Raw genomic sequence first — 17,286 nt, 5'->3', positions numbered from 1 at the left:
GCCAGCAACAGGAGGAACTGAAGCTCAAATCCTCCAGAGTTGGTGGATTAGAGACCACCAAGAAATGAATAATAGCGGTGGTTGGTAATTCTCTTCTGAGGGGTACATTGCCCTGCAATGACAGAAGGAAGTAAGCCCATTCTGACTGATTTGTGGCAGGGGCGTAGCCACGGGTGGGCCTGGGCCCACCCACTTTGGGCTCAGACCCACCCAGCAACGGTGCAGAGAGACGCCAAAGAGTTGGGATTCGGGAAGATCCGCTGCCGGCCTTCTTTCTTTCCCCTCCCTCCCTTTCGGGCAGCGCAGTCTAACACTACAGCAAAGCTGCACGCCCCGGGTCCGTCCTGCCATTACGCTGCTGCCCTCCGGCTTCTTGTCATCTTTGACTGTTCTTCTGCTGCTTATCTGCAGTGGATCTGCGCGCTGCCAGGGCTGTCTGTATGCTGCCTGCGACTGCTTCCTCTGCGCTGGCCCTGTCTCTTCCGAAAGAGTATCGGAGAAGGTGAGGCCAGCTGGAAGGAAGCAGTCGCAGCAGCATACAGACAGCCCTGGCAGTGCGCGGATCTGCTGCAGATAAGCAGCAGAAGAACAGACAAGGATGACAACGGAGGGCAGCAACAGCGTAGCAGCAGGACGGACCCGGTGCCCTGCAGCTTTGCTCAGCTGTAGAGTTTTTTTTTACTTTTATTTTATTTTATTTATTTATTCAATTTAATCAAATATTACAAGAAACATCTTGATTGGTAAAGCATCATTGTAGAGTTAGACAGCGGCGCTGCCCGAAGGGGGAGGGAGGGGAAAGAAGGCCTGCCAGCGTGCCAGTTTGTGGCTGGGGAAAGGGAGGGAAAAAACCTGCAGCACTTGCTGGCGGGTGGTTTGTGTGTGTGTGTGTGTGTGTGGTGGTGGTGGGGGGGGGGGGGTCGGGGAGAGACAGGAACGCTGTTGGGATGAGGGAGTGAGACAGGGTAGAGCTAGGTGGGGGGAGGGACAGAGAGATGCTGCAAGGGGAAAGACAAGGAGAATTGTTGGATATGGGTGGGATAGGCAGAGGGAGGGAAAGGGCATGAGAGAAAAAACATGTTGGACATGGAAGTGGAAGGGAGAGATAAGAGGGGAAATGTTGAACATGGCAGTGAGGGAAAGGAAGGATGGAGAGATGGTGGTGGGTGGGTGGGTGGGTAGAGAGAGATGTCAAACCAGGGGCTCAAGGCAGGGAGAGGGAGAAAAGTTGGACATGAAGGTGGAGAAGAGGAGAGGAAAGGAGAGATGCACAAGCGGGGGAGGGGAGAAAGAGGGAAGATGGATCCAGGGAGAGAAGGAAGACAATGGATGGTAGGGAAGAGAAAGGGAAAAATGCTGGACAGTGGGGGAGGGGAGAGAGATGGGACAGGAAGATGCTGGTGGTGGGAGGTAAAAGGGATAGGGAAATATCAGGCTACGAGGGTGAGGAGGGTAGAAAGAGGGAACAGATGCTGGGCTGGAAGGGTGGATGGAGGGAGACACTGGGAATGGTGGAAAGCATGGGGAAGAGGCCCAGGAAGCAGGCAAGGAAAAAAATGAGAGAATAGTGACCACAGGGGGTAGAAATATGGTAATGGCGTGTAGATCGAAGATGGAAGGGAATGGAAGACTGAGAAGGAGAGAGATGGGGAAAGGGAGAGCTAGTGGGTGAAAGGAGATGGAAATGTGATAGCTATCTGAAAAGTAAAAAGAAGGAAAAGATTTAGGATGAAATTTGAGTGTATAGAGGCAGAACAGAAAAAAAAAGAAAGGAAAGAGCTAAAATGGAAGGATCAATATTTCAGAGGTAGGTGTAGTGAGGAAATGAAATGACAGGAGAAAAAAGACAAATGGACAGCCGCTTGAAGAATTAGCAGAAGACAGACAGGAAAGTGGGAAAAAGAAATTGGAACCAACGTGATGGAAAAATAAAATGTCCAGACAATAAAGGTAGGAAAATCATTTTACTTTGAATGTTTTAAATGGAATATGTTAACTTTGGGAAATGTGCATAGTGGATGTCTTTTTATTGTGTTAAGTAGAAAAGGAAATGGGCTTTTGTTTTGTTTTGGGGTTTTTTTCTCCAGTGTTGCAGTACATGCTGAGGTTCCCAGTTCAATTTTGTCTATATATTTTTATTTCTAATTTGTGATCCCTTGTTCTGTAATTTGTGAGGGTCTGTCAGTGTGACTTTAATGGCAGATGAGGAGATTGGAAAGGAGAGGGAATTGGGGGAGGGGCTTTATTTTCTGCCCTGGTCACCAGCATGGCTAACGGCAGCCCTGACCCTTGCTGTAGCTAGTGGGGATTCCCAAGCCCTACTAGCTGGGGTCTCTTCTGAAGCTGGCCAGAGATGCCTTCCACTGAGCTTGGCAGATGGGGGCAGCATCCTGGAGCCACTGACAACTAAGCATGTATGGGGGGGGTGCTGGCATCAGTGGCTCGAGGAGTTGCTGCTGCTTACTGGGCTTGGTGGAGAGGAGTTCTGGCCATCTTTACTGGAGGCCTTCAGCTGACAGAGATTGGGGATCCTCATCTGCTAAAGTATTTATATTTTGAATTGGGAAGTGCTGGGGGAGAGAGAAAATTTTGTGCCCACCCACTTTGTGCTCAGGCCCACCCAAAATTGGCTGTCTAGCTACGCCACTGATATGGGGACAAACATGTTTTGCTTGATTCTTTGTAATGAGCTTACTGCCATTTGCCTCTGAAATATTGGGGATCCTGAAGGGGCTATGCAGAAATCCAAAATACATTATGATGGGACATACTTACTAGATTACAGATATGCACTTATTTTTGAGCATAAATGTATTTTTGAGCATAAATGGACTTAATTACTTCTGCCACTGCAGGGCAGTAGAGAGATGTCCATATGCTGACCAAACATGATGTCCTTAGAGGTGTGCTGTCTGCTTGAAGCCAACATTTGTGACATTAGAGTTTGCCGAGACTTATCAATCATGAATGATGCTACTAGATACTCCACGGAATGTATCATAAGAGACTTCATGGCTCTGGGAGATAAGGTGAAGCAGATAGGCACACAAATGTTATGCTTGTCAATCCTCCCTTTTGAGGGTAAAGACCAAAACAGAGAAGCTTGCATCCTGGAGATGAACACGTGGCTGCAAGGATGGTGCCATCAAGAGCATTTTGGCTTCCTGGACTATGGGATCATTTTCCAAAAGTTACTGAGCAAAGATGGTGTATGCAATTCAAACAAATGAGAAAGCATCTTCTTCAGCAGACTAGCAACCCACTGAAGAGGGCTTTAAACTAAAATCGTTGGAGATGGGTAAACAAAGCCCACAGATAATTAAAACCACTCAGGTAGATAAAACACTAAATACCTCTAGAGAAATGGGGAAAAGAGCAATATCTGGAAAGCTGTATATACTAATGACTGTAGTATAGGAAATAAGATTTTGGATCTAGAGAATGTGATGGAGGATACTGACTTGAATTTAGTGGTGTTCATAGAGAACCATGACTGGTATATAGTTATACTAGGCTATGGAGTGGAGGAGTAGCCTAATTGTTAGTACAGTGGCCCAAGAACCAGGGGAACCGGGTTTAATTCCCACTGCAGCTCCTTGTGACCCTGGGCAAATCACTAACCCTCCATTGCCCCAGGTACAAAATAAGTATATCAATTCACATCCCCTTTTCCTTTATAGTCTATACAGGAAGGATAGGGTTGGAAAAACGGGAAGAGGAGTAGTGTTATATTTTTAAAATAATATTAAATTGCAGGACTTTCTTGTAAAGAAGAAGCACTGTGGGTTACTGTGGAAAGAGGAAATGGAAAATCTATTGGCATTGTGATATACAGGCCACCTTCACAGGCATAAGAAGCAAACAGATTTAATTGAAGACATTTGCAGTACAGCTGTGAAAGGGGAAGTACTACTAGTAGATGATTTCAATATGCCAAACATTGATTGGGTCATTCGCATTGCAGGGTCATCTAGATTCTCTACAGCGGGAATTTTCAACTTAGTCCTTGGGACATACCCAGCCAGTTGGGGTTTTTAGGATATCCCTATTCAGTGCCCCAAGGACTGGGTTAAATACCTCTGCTCTGCAGGGAGATCTGTGCCAGCAGTTGGTAATGGAACCCTCATGGGATGGGGCCATACTGGACTTGGTGATGATCTATCATCTAGTGAACAACGGATGGTGTGGTTCAATATTACGACACATGTGGTGATGGTTTAATAATAAATGAAGGTTCTAGACTTAAAAAAAAAACGATCAAAATGGAGGAGTACCTCAAAGGAGTTGTTACCTGGATAGGAAAATCTGGAGGAAGTGCTATTTTAATGGCAACAACATTTTTCTTTGGAAAGTAAATAAAAACGAGGGAAAAAAAAAAGGCTGCTTTTGTTCTCAAAAGTAATAGCTGAAAGTTAAGGAAAAAGAGGTTAGATCTCATAAACTAAAACTAAATAGACGACACCCAGCGCATGCTCTCACTCTAGTTATTTGGCCACCCAGTCAAGAAAAGTAATCAGATTTATTTGGTACGATTTTCCTTTCGTAAAACCATGTTGCCTTAGATCTTGTAACCCATTTGATTCTAAAGAGTTCACTATCCTCAAACCTTATGTGCAACACTCAAAACACATACTGGTTCATATAACAAGGAAAACACTTTACCCATGCAGCTTGACCTATGCATTATAATATTAATCTCTCTGAATAAGCTATTCTGACAGAGAAACATGGATCCTTGTTGGGGTTTATATGGATTTTTTGAACCATTGCTATCTCGCCGGAGATTGTAATTTTACTGTATAAAATTGTACAAAAGAAAAAGGCTGCATGAACAGTTTGAGATATCAGCAATGTCCGATAGTAACACCATTGGAATTTGCAGCTCATGTGCAATGATAGGTCTTTCAATTGATAAAATTAATTTGGGCACTGAGTTTTCTGAGCACATATAAAACATTTTTTGAGGTGAATAAAGGTGAAGTAGCTTTATTGGATTTATATATGATACTACTACTACTACTCCTCATCATTTCTATAGCGCTACTGGACGTATGCAGCGCTTCACACAATATATGTTAAAGGGGTGTCTTATTATAATAGCAATTATAAACATATGCATCCATTTTTTTATAATTTTTTTCCACAGACCTATGTGATCTCTCTCCTCTCTATGCTTTTCTCGGGATGATGTTGGACCAGACAAGATAGGTGTCCGGGAGCATGCCTGACAAGGCTAAAAATCATTTTGTATTTTTTGACCAAAGTAATACTGTCAATGTTAGTAATGCTACTCCTAAGATGAATGATCAAGTCCCAAGGAGTCGGCTGATGCTTTTTTTTTTTTTTTTTTTTGTCTATAAGATTGTCAGCCTAAGCTGGTCCTAATTCATCCCACAAAGTTCCTTGCGTTGAATTAAGATCCCTGCACTGGATAGCCCTAGGTTGATACCAAGTGATCTAGATTGTGTTCTTCTGTGTTCCCAGTGTATGGATGAATGGCCACAAATCCAAACCTTCCTCTGATCACCGATGGCGCCTAAAATGCATAGCAGGAGGTGACAAGAAGAAAGGGGGAAAAGATTGTCAATGTTTCTCTGGATGCTTTGGGTCTAATGTAAAGTTTTTATTTATTGGATCACCATCTACTCTGGTCACCAGTCAGACCAGAGGCCAAGGTGGTAGTTGCAGCTTCTGTTCAGAAAATGTGTGTATGAAAAAAAGAATGAGGGAGGCCCATTCTGTCAAGAAACAGGTGTAGAACCCTGGCAGAATGGAAACATGATAATGGGGTCGTGTCCTCGTGAGTGAACAGTTGGGCTGGACCATGTGGTCTGTAAGCCATGTAAACCTGGAAGTTCTATACAGGCTAAATCACCTGTGGCCTGATTTAACTTTATACGGAAATCTTTTGACCATTGGTTAATTTTTGATTTTCATATGAAAATTTCCACGCTGTCATCATTGAAAATAACATTGTAGACCGCTAGTCCCTGGGGACTGCTAACACACCTGAAATTAGGCATCAACTTGCATACACGCAGGATGCCAAGAAAGACAAATGAGAACACATTTAAAAAGACAAACTCTGTAGTAATTGAAACGGATCTCATTCAACACTTGAAACATTTGCATAAGACATCCTAAAACCTTAGCTGTGGGAGGTACATTCCCCTGTAAGTGTCTGGTCACCTATGGGAATAAGTATGTTTTTTCAGAACCTGCTCATTTGGAATTTTTTTCTTTTGGATAAACCTGCTGTTCTAGCTAGTGCCGTTTAGTTTTTTTTTTTTTTTGTACAGGTAATTATGGATGACATATAGTATAATTTTGTCTATTACTTTGTGTAATTTCATCTTTTTCTTGTGCCCAAATGGCTAGATAGTGAATTCCGTGATGTGGTCTGTAATATAATTTTGTTGGTATGATATTTTTGAATTTGGTCTTGTTTCAGCTTTTCTTGTATCATCAGTAAAGAATAATTGGCTGAAAATTGTTTTGTTACCTGGCTTTACATTTTTAGCTGTTTTGTTTCTTTTGCACATGCTTTTGCCATTCTGATTTCTCTCTCTGTCTCTTTCAGTTTTGTCTGGTATTCTAATCTGTGTTGTTCTTCTTGTGATCTTCTGTATTTTGTGAAGCTACTTAGTTGTATCTTAACTTTGAACCTTAAGCAATGAGAAAATGTTATGGCTCACATATAAGTGGCTATAGAAAAACATGCTTGTACTTGATTTGCTTAATTTCACGTGCTGCATGCATAAGATATCCATCAGAATATTATGTTTAAATAAATTTGAATATAATGGTTCTGATGGATATCTTATACCTAATCAAATGCTGCTTATATTTATTGTTTATATTATGTTAGAAACAGCTTACTTCTTTATGGTAATTTGACACTATTGAAATGAATAAGCATGTCTTTTTATTGATAATTTTCTGGAGCAAAAACAAGTCTGCACAAATCCTTCAAATTCATCACTGTCATATTCATTGTTGCCATAAAGCATATTAAGTGTCTAATCTGTTACTTCAGGATTGCCATCGTAAATATTTGTTGAGTCATTGTTCCCATTTTCCTGTTCTTTCCCTTCTGACTTATAAACTGCATTGTCTTGGCTTCCATCTGTCACATGACTGATGCTGCATTTAAGAAATGATCGTTGAATCTTTTCTGCAGAATTATCGTCCCATGCACATTTGACCCACTCGAAATCTAAAGGCAACTCTGGCGTCATCAAATTGCCACCTTTAGCAAGTTTTGTTTGGCCTGATGTCTTCCAGTTCATCCACTGCTCTCTTACATGGTTCTTGATTGGCTTGTTGAGACAGATGTCAAGTGGCTGCAAGATTGATGCCAAGCCACCAGGGATGACACATAGGTCTGTGTACATTATTTTAAAGGTGTGTTGAATGGACTCTGTCAGATGAGCACAGAACATATCCCAGATAAGCAGGCCTCTTTTCTTGACCAGTGTACCGGTTCTTGTATTCTAAACTTGTGCTAGCCAGTCTTTTGTCCCATCATCGTCCATAGATGTGCACAACAATGTCTCCCCTTGGGAAGTGTTTTTCTTTTAAAAATAATCACAGGCTTAAGCTTTGTGCCATCTGCCATAGGGCTAAGGACTATGGCAGTGGTTCCCAAATGTGCTCCTGGAGGCAGTCCAGCCAGTCAGGTTTTCAGGATATCCACAATGGATATTCATGAGAGAGATTTGCATGCAGTGGAAGCAGCATCTCATATGGCGAAGTGTGTGCCTTTGTGCTTGGTGGTTCTTACAAAAATGGTTTTCTCCTCTACAGCATTAACCATTCAATTTCCTGGTATATCAAAGGTCATTGGAGTTTCACCCATATTCCCAATTTATGAGAAATCTTAGTTGTGCTTTGTTCGTAATGTAATAACTTACTATTTCACTTTTCTTTCCAAAGCCTTTGATGGCTTCTGGGAAATTTTGCTGCAGTCACACAGTGCAATTCTGTATCTATCCATAAACGAATGCATCATCCAGCAAACACACAAAAAATAGGCCTTTTCTTTCTGACGTCTGTATTGCTCTATGATGTCACAGTTGTATTGTGTTGGTACAGATGGTCATTTGGTGTGATCCCCATGAAGCTTGGCTAGCACAAGTTTAGAATACAAGAACCAGTTTAGTGGTCCAGAAAAGAGGCCTACTTATCTGGGATACATTCTGAGCTGTCTGTCAGAGTCCATTCAACACACTGTTAGAAGACTGGACACAGACCTATGTGTCATCCCTGGTGGCATGTAGACTGTGAAAAATCCCAGGAAGGCCTTAGGAAATTGGATGACTGGGCATCCAAATGGTAGATGAAATTTAATGTGGACAAATGCAAAGTGATGCACATTGGGAAGAATAACCCAAGTTGTAGTCTTAGATTGTAAGCTCTTTGAGCAGGGACCGTCCCTCTATGTTTAAATTGTACAGCGCTGCGTAACCCTTGTAGCGCTTTAGAAATGTTAAGTAGTAGTAGTAGTTACCTGGTGCTAGGGTCCACCTTGGAGGTCAGCACCCAAGAAAAAGATCTAGATGTCCTTTTAGACAATACGCTGAAATCTTCTGCCCAGTGTGCAGCGGTGGCCAAAAAAGCAAACAGAATGCTAGGAATTATTAGGAACGTGATGGTAAATACTTTAATGACTCTGTATCGCTCCATTCTGCGGCTGCATCTTGAGTGCTTTGTTCAGTTGTGGTCACCTATTTAAAAAAATATACATCAGAATTAGAAAAGATTCAAAGAAGAATGACTGAAATCATAAAGGGGGTGGAACTCCACTCATATAAGGAAAGGCTAATGAGGTTAGAGCTTTTCAGCTTGAAGAAGAGACGACTGAGGAGAAATATGATTGAGATCTACAAAATCCTGAGTGGTGTAGAATGAGTAGAAGTGAATTGATTATTTACTCTTTCAAAAATTACAAAGACTAGGGGGGCACTCAATGAAGTTGCATGGAAATACTACATGGACTGGAGGAGTAGCCTAATGGTTAGTTCAGCAGACTTTGAGCCTGGCAACCTGGGTTCAATTTCCACTGTAGCTCCTTGTGACCTTGGGGAAGTCACTTAACCCTCTATTGCCCCAGGTACTAAAAACAAAAAAACTTAGATTGTGAGCCTTCTAGGGACAAAAAAAGTAACTGCACATAATGTGTACAGCTCTGTGTATATCTAGTAGCGGTATAGAAATGATTAGTAGTAGCAAAACAAATAGAAGGAAATATTTCACTTGGTGAATATTTAAGCTCTGGAACTTATTGCCGGAGGATGTGGTAACTGTGGTTAATATATCAGAGTTTAAAGAAAGGTTTGCACAAATTCCTGGAAGAAAAGTCCATAGTCTGCTATTGAGACAGACATGGGGAAGCTACTGTTTGCCCTGGGATTGGTAGCATGGAATGTTGCTATTTGGGTTTCTGACAGGTACTTGTGGCCTGGATTGGCCACTGTTGGAAACAGGATCAATGTTACCCTGAATGTCGGCATTTTATTGGATAACAATCAGAAGTGGCTCAAGGCCAAATTAAAGAACAGTGGTGAAATGGGACAGCCCTGATGTGTTCCTGTTAAGAGTGGGGAGTTCACCCCATTGGCCTCTATGCGTGCTTTTGGAGAAGAATACAGCACATGTAACATTGTAAGGAATGAATCTGGGATTCCAAAACAAGACAAAACAGTGAATAAATAATTCCATTCCACTTGGTTGAAGTCCTTCTCAGTATCCAATGAAACAATTTAAATAGGGAAGGCCTTCTATCGAGCGAAGTGAATCAAATGACATAGCAAATATGTGTTATCAGCACCAAACCTATTCCTCATAAAGCCAGCTTGGTCTCTGTGAATAAGAGAGTGTGTTACATGTTCCAACCTGATATATAGGACTTTGGTATAAATTTTATAATCTGAGTTCAACAGAGATATGGGTCTGTAATTTTGCACTAATTGTAGGTCACTGTTTGGTTTGGGCAAAACAACAATATTAGCCTCTAGGAAGCGACCCAATTGGCAGGATGGAGCAAGTAGAGCCTGATAATATTGCTGTAGCTTTGTTGATAGTGATGTATAAAAATCCTTGTAAAATTCCACAGGGATCCCTTCCGGGTATAGAGCATTACCAGAAGGAAGCAACTTTATTGCCTTTTGAATTTCACTGATTGAAATAGGTTTAGAAAGAAGTTGAATTTGCTGATCAGATAAGTGAAGAAGTTGAATTCCATTTAGAAAGGCGGTTATATCAGAGTTTGTAGCAGAGCTCTCAGATGAATAAAGAGTGGTGTAGAGTTGCTTGAAGGCTGTAAGCATTTGATCATTATAAAAGATATAGTTGACCAGAGGGTGACTTAATGTGTGCTATCCTTTTTGTTCTTTTACCTTTCAAATAAGATACTAGAAGTTTTCCAACTTCATTAGATTCTGAGTAGTAAGCAGTACTTTGTTTAGAGATGACTGCAGAAGCAATGTTGGATAAAAGAGAGTTGTATTGCATTTTGACTAATTGTTTCTGCAAAATGGGTTTTGATGAAGAGGTAATTTTCTTGCATTTTATAGGATGTGAAATCCCTTTTACATTAAGTGAGATGACCCTCAACTTTGTGATGAGGAAATGTTCAGAGGAGGAGTCAGAAGTAGATCTCTTCCTTCTCTATCATGCATTATGAAAACAAATTTTAAAAAAGTAAATAGTCCCCATTTGCACAAACTAGAGCAGGAACCAAAAACAAAAAAAGAACCAGATGAAATATGGCACTAAAAGCTATAAGTTGTCAGCAGAAATAGATAAAAAGAAACTCTGGGGTCACATGTGTCCAGAGCAAATGGATGCTCGAGCTCAGGTCAGCACATTATTAGCGTTAAGTATAGTGGTGATAGCAGCCATGATGTAAGAACTACCAAGGTGAAGCAGAGAAACAATTATGCTTAGAATATGATATCAAAGTATATATTGGGATATTTTTCTGGAAAACGCATCAAGAAACTTTTGGAACTCACATTGGTCTGAGTAGTGCTTAGTATTATTTTGATAGGTGACTCGCATGATGGCAGAATACAACAGTCCATATTGGGCCTCCTAGTGCTTTCAGTTTTGGCTACAAGTCAAGAAAAAGTTTTCTCTTTTTTGCTATTGGTTTAGAAAAGTCAGGAACCAGGAGCAACTGTGATCCAGCGTGCATAGGAGGTGCTTTGGAATGAGCCACATTCAGCAGTAACATGACATGAGTATGTCTGAGAAAATTTATATTTATTGGCCTGGGATAGTTTTTTCCAGAAGCAGGCCTGGAGGGAGACAGTGTGAGCATGTTCAATATCAATAGCAAGATCTGGTTGGAGAGCAAGTAGGTTAACGAACAAAGATTGTAACAAAAATGATTGTCTTTGCCCTCAGCATTTTCAGGTACTCCTAATAAACGGAGGTTATTGTGCCTCATCCTGTTAGAAATATCTTTGAGATCCAAATTTTTTTGTTTATGAATTATACCCATTTTTATTATTTTGATGTTTTTTTTAAACAGTTTATTTATGTTCTTAGTGGACATGGTTTTAAATTGCTATATTTGTGCTTTTGTATTGTAAGCTGCTGTGATTTAGATTATTTGATCTACAGAAATAAACCTGATATCTACCTTCCAGAGTCCTTATAAAAATACATTGAAATCCTTAGTTCAGTAATGTTAGAAATTGAAAAGAAAAATAAAACAAAATAAAGAATATAATACTGCCTTCAGATCAATTTGTGGTGCAATCACATCTTGAGTATTATATATTTCTGTTCATCTCATCTTGGAAAATCTGCAGAGAAGTGCAAAAGGTAATAGAGCAGCTGTTCCCTCCCTCTAAGATGAGCAGGGAGTCCTCCACCTGTAGTCCTGCCAGTGGAGGGTGCTGTTTTATTATCACATTTTCAATAGTGAGGGACAGGCAAGCTCTGCTGGACTCTAGGGAACCTGCCTGTCCCTAGCCATTAAAACACAATTTTGAAGCACCGCTCCCTAGTGGCAGCAATGAAGTTGGAGGACTCCTGTGCAGCTTAGAGGAAACAATGAGCAGCTCCATTATGCTGAAAGGCTGAACAGGGTAGGAGTCTAGGTAGGAGCAGAGTTGACTGAAAGGGGATATGCTAGAAGAGCACAACATCAGGAGTGTTGCAGTACTACTACTACTACTACTACTATTTAGCATTTCTATAGCGCTACAAGGCATACGCAGCGCTGCACAAACATAGAAGAAAGACAGTCCCTGCTCAAAGAGCTTACAATCTAATAGACAAAAAATAAATAAAGTAAGCAAATACAAGTGAATAGGGAATGGTTATTTACTCTGTGAGCAGAACTAAGGTTAAAGGAGATTTTATCAAACTAATAAGAGGCAGATTTAAATCACACTTTTAAAAGAATTTTTAACTCAAAGGATTAAGGGTGCCTTTTACCAAGCTGCGGCAAAAGGGGGCCTGCATGTTTTTGATGCATACTGAGGCCCCCTTTTACCACAGCTGGTAAAAGGGTAGTCTTTTCTGCAGGAAATGGACATGCGGCAAGTAAAGCACTTGCTGCATGGCCATTTCAGTGGGGGAGACCTTATCAACACCCACTAAGGTGGCGGTAAGGGCTCTCGCGCTCACCTTGGCGGTAACCGGGCAGTGTGTGGCACTGCCCGATTAGTGCTGGGTACACCCCAATGCTACAAATAAATATATATATTTTTGTAGTGCCGGATAGGACAGCGCACTGTTGGTGGGAAGTACAGCTGGGCTGCTGTGGTAGCCCGGCGGTACTTCCTGTTTAGCAAGCAGTAATCCCGCATTGGACTTACCGCCATTTTGTAAAAGGGGCCCTAAGTTCCTGGATTTGTTGCTAGAGAATGTGGTCAAGGCTGGTACTATAGCTGAATTTAAAAATGATTTAGACCAGTTTCTAGAGAATAACCTCATAATAGATTATTAGCTAGATAGATCAGGGTATTTTTACATCATTGAAAAAATTCTCCACACCAAACCCTGGAGTAATTTTATAAAAGCTGTTTTCCGTAGGTACAGAAAGAAATTTCTGAAATCGCCCCAAAAAATGTCTTTGAAATACATTATAGCACTGTGCAATGAAGTCATTAACAGGGACTGCTGCTCTAATTATTTCTGATAGTTTATTTTGTTAATCAGGTTTAATTAACTGAATTACTGGTTTGGGATTTAGGAATGTTTATTTTTAATAGGTATTGGCTGTGAACGGGCTAAGACTGTTCTTCCACCACTACGGTGCATATTGAACTACTTGTAGCAGAAGATTGCCTTCCTAGCTTCAAGGACTACAGGTACACACTTCAGTTTCTAATGTGCTGAGGTTCTGTAATGTGCTCCAAGTGTATTTTCTTATAGAGTTTATGAAAGTGAGAGAATATCTCAGACTCAAGCTAGAAAATGTGCAATCCCCAACTCGTGCATAAATCCTACTGCCTTAAGAAGAGATACAGGTGGATTTATGTTTGAGAAAGCACAATGACCTGTTTCCGTGCTGCCTGTGATTGAGAAAGTCCAGATAAGACATTTGAGTTTTTAAAGAAAAGAAAGCAAGCTTTCCAGTGTATTGCGTTTACTTATTTTTAGAGGTTTCTAGAAATAAACTGAACTGATCATGATTTTTGATTGTTGATTTTCAAGGCAGAAGCTAATGCTGGATTATTAACAAATCTCCAGTAGAAATCATCTGTAAGAGACATCAACCCTCATGTAACTTCAGTCATGCAAGGCCATAAGCTGGAGGGGGGAGAAGTGTGTATGTGTGTCACATAGCACTTCAGAGCTGTACACTGGAATGCTATGCTATGGGTGCATCCTATATAATAATTTGCACCTCCAACGTTCTATGTCTGGCTGCCTGTGTTCGTAACATCTCCTGACCTCAGCCAGCCTCTAGCGTTCCATTCTCCCTCATTGTCCCGCCCTCATGTCAAGACCTAATGATGTCAGAGGGCGGAGCAGTGAGAGGGAAGGGAATGCTGGAGGTGAGCTGACATCAGGAGGGATGTTATGAACGGAACGGAAGCCAGCGCCAGCCAGCCAGAGAACGTTCAGGTACAAATCAAGGGGAGGAGAGAATCGCGGGACATCGAGGGGAGGGAGGAATATTATCATCTGATAAGAGTTTTGGTTCTTGCATTTTCTTCCATAGAGTTTTTGTATAACATAGTGGTGCTAGTAATAGCCGGGTGGTAGATGCCACAGCAACATAAAAGGGATTGGAGACTGCAATAAATCTGCAATACTTTCACCACTGAGCGTCTTCTGTTCCTTTGAGCTTACCTAGTTGATGAATACTTGCCAGTAACGTACATTTGCATGGCAACTTCTCATATCATGCATAACAAGCTTGTTACCATTCTCTCACTTGTGCATTCTTCTCCATTCCTTTTTCTTTTCTCTTTCCTCCTCCATTTCTCTTCACTTGTCCTGACCTTGGAAATTGTTGAAGACTGAGCTGTATGTATCTGTAATCTCTGGTCCTATCTTATAAGTGCCTTGCTAAGTGCCATTATCTTTCCATGTATGTGACACTGAAATATGACATTTAATAAATTCTTTTTTAGATGTCTGTTTTACAATCTTTATTTTGTCTGTTTTAAATTGTCTAGTCCTGGAAGTGTGTCAACATTGTCTTATTAATTGCTCAAGGTTCACGTAAAACAAGTAAGCCTCTAGCAGTAGTAATTGTGATTCTTTTATTTTCCATAGTTATCTCCATTTTTTTCAGAAACTATCATATGCTTACACATCAGCAAGCTAACAGAGGGGAAGAAAGTAACACAGGACCTTCATTCACAATTGATTTCCCATCTTCCTGAACCAGATCAACAAAATGGGGCTCTTGTATGCCTCTACTACTATCTGGTCAATGATTCATGCTTAAGTCCATCTGTCTCAGCGCAGAATTACCTAGGGAACAACAGTGGAGACAGAAAGACTGACTCCTTTTCTACAAATGGGGGAGTCTGAGGCACGTGTTGGACATATATATATATATATTTTTACAGAGAATGAGTCCCTAGAAAACAGCAGGGGTACAAAACAGAAAATGGTATAATATCAACCAACACACTCTCCAGAAAACATAGATGTAGGGTCAGAATTTGGAAGTAAATGCTTAGTATCAAAATTACTGCTCTTAGGTTAGGAAAAATGTAGTGACCATATGAATCCTTATAAAATATGTGACAGAACCTAAACACTTTTGTGCAGAAATAAACCAAACGTGCCAAATCTCACTCATTAAACTTACAGCAGTCAGATATTGCCAGTGGGGTTAATCACCAAATTGCCTCCAATGAACCCAACACTAATGAAAACTTACCATTCTTAATGAAAAATAGCTTTTTCCAGCCCTCACATAGTCACAATACTCGTGCATGGGTATTAATGTGTTTTGGGCTTTTTTTTTTTTTTTTTAAGCCTCAGCTGGTGATTTGTTTCACACGAGGAAACCCAGCTCGTGACTCACCAATATTATCACTGGTTTATTCATATTTCAGTTTTTCCATAACTCAATTTTTCCACATCTCAAAATGCTCATCAATCTTTGTATAGCTTTGACCCCATGATTATCCTATATAATAATTTGCAGCTCTGCATATCTGTCTGGATGCCTGGGTTCGTAACACCTGGGTTCGTAACACAGTTCCCATTGGTGCGCCCTGGGGATGAGGTCACAGGGCGGACCAATGGGAAGTGAGAGGGGAGAGAATCCAGCAGCAGCCACCGAAAGCTCCAGTCCGACGGCCCCACTCCCGACTGAGTTCGACGCCCCCCTCTCCTCCAATTTCCTCCGCCTAAAAATGTTTTACCTCCTGCTCTGTGGTCCGCCGGCCACAGTGAAGCCCTGCACACACGGACGCCGCTTCACACTGCCTTTGCTTTCGCTTCTGTTTCAGCTGTTCCTGTGATCCTGCCCTTCCGCAAACAGGAAATGAGGGCGGGACCACAGGTACAGCTGAAACAGAAGTGAAAGCAAAGGCTGTCTGTGCATGCAGGAGGTAAAAACTTTTAAACAGCCAGCTCTACGGAAGGGGAGGGGCAGAGAGGGGGGGGTTCGGGTCCTGAAACAACAGAGGGGGTCCTGGACCTACATTGGACGGGGATGGGCAGGTCCTGGAACTGGAAGGGTAGGGGGGTCCTGGAACTCGAATAGGAGGGGTGGGAGGAGGGGGGATGGGAAGAAGGCGGAGGGGGTCATGGAACTCGGGAAGGGGGACAGGGGGTGAGGAATAGGGGGGGAAGGGGGTGAGGGGAAGGGGGAGGGAGGGGTGGGAGGAGGGAGGGAGGGAGGTTTAGGGGTGAGGGAGGGGAGGGGGAGGGAAGGTGAGGGGGGGAGGGGTGCCTGGAGCTCTGAGAATGGAGGGAGAGAGGGAGGGGGCCATGGAACCTTGCTAGCGCCCGTTTCCTTTCTGTTGGAAACGGGCCTCTTTTACTAGTGGCCAAATAAATCTGTGTGACTCCCTGGAGGTGCAGAATAATGATGTATATTTGAGGAGCCCAAACACAGATTTTGTGACCCCGTTTTGGGGTCCTGATCCACAGTTTGGGAAGCTCTGACTTAGGCATAAACATAAACTGCAGAGGGAGAACAGGACTTACCAGATGGTAGCAGTTAGGAGCGATACAGAGGCATTATAGTATTTTCGGTCTTATTCACCATAAATTTAACAAATACAGCATTAGAAACAAAAGTAATTATTTATTGCCATAGTATTTAGCAAAAAGTAAAATCTTAAGATATCAATAGAAGTCAAAATAAATAGGAGCCTGCCAGACATTCAGTGGCAGACCACTCCAAAAGTTAGGTGCTTGAAACTTGAATAAAGAATTCAAAATTTGCTTGAACCTAATACCTGTAACAAAGAAGGAAACTTAGGGCTCCTTGTACTAAGCTGCGGTAGTGATTTCCACACGGCAAATGCGACAACGCCCATAGGAATTGAATGGGCTTTGTCGTATTTGCTTCACCAGGAACCGCTACTGTGGTTTTGTAAAAGGAGCCTTTAGTTAGGTGACAGTTCAATCTCTTGGTTAATCCCTTAGAAGCAGGATCACTAATGAATTAGGAAAATATTCGGGTTAATTCTTGAAGGAGTTAAGAATTATACAGCTGACTTTATTAAAAGTTTCTCGTACTGCACTGTCTTCAGTTCTAGGCTGTTCACAACAAAACAGATGTAAAAGGAACTTTCACCTGGTTTATTTAATGTATTTCTATTTGATATAATGCCCTCGCTGGCACCC

General features: G+C 41.7%; 1 protein-coding gene across 2 annotated transcripts in view; it reads left to right on the top strand.

Moving 5' to 3' along the window:
* The window catches only part of TSPAN4 (tetraspanin 4), a 1,044,908-nt gene that overhangs the window by 248,146 nt on the left and 779,476 nt on the right, over positions 1-17,286 (top strand). For both annotated transcript variants that reach the window (XM_030201255.1, XM_030201256.1), the window contains one exon: positions 13,230-13,328. The gene's annotated coding sequence lies outside the window, so the exon portion shown is untranslated. The remainder of the gene's footprint in view (positions 1-13,229; positions 13,329-17,286) is intronic.

Source organism: Microcaecilia unicolor, chromosome 4, assembly GCF_901765095.1.
Source record: "Microcaecilia unicolor chromosome 4, aMicUni1.1, whole genome shotgun sequence".
In the NCBI taxonomy this organism is placed as follows: Eukaryota; Metazoa; Chordata; class Amphibia; order Gymnophiona; family Siphonopidae; genus Microcaecilia; species Microcaecilia unicolor.
This window is presented reverse-complemented; position numbering and strand designations above follow the sequence as displayed.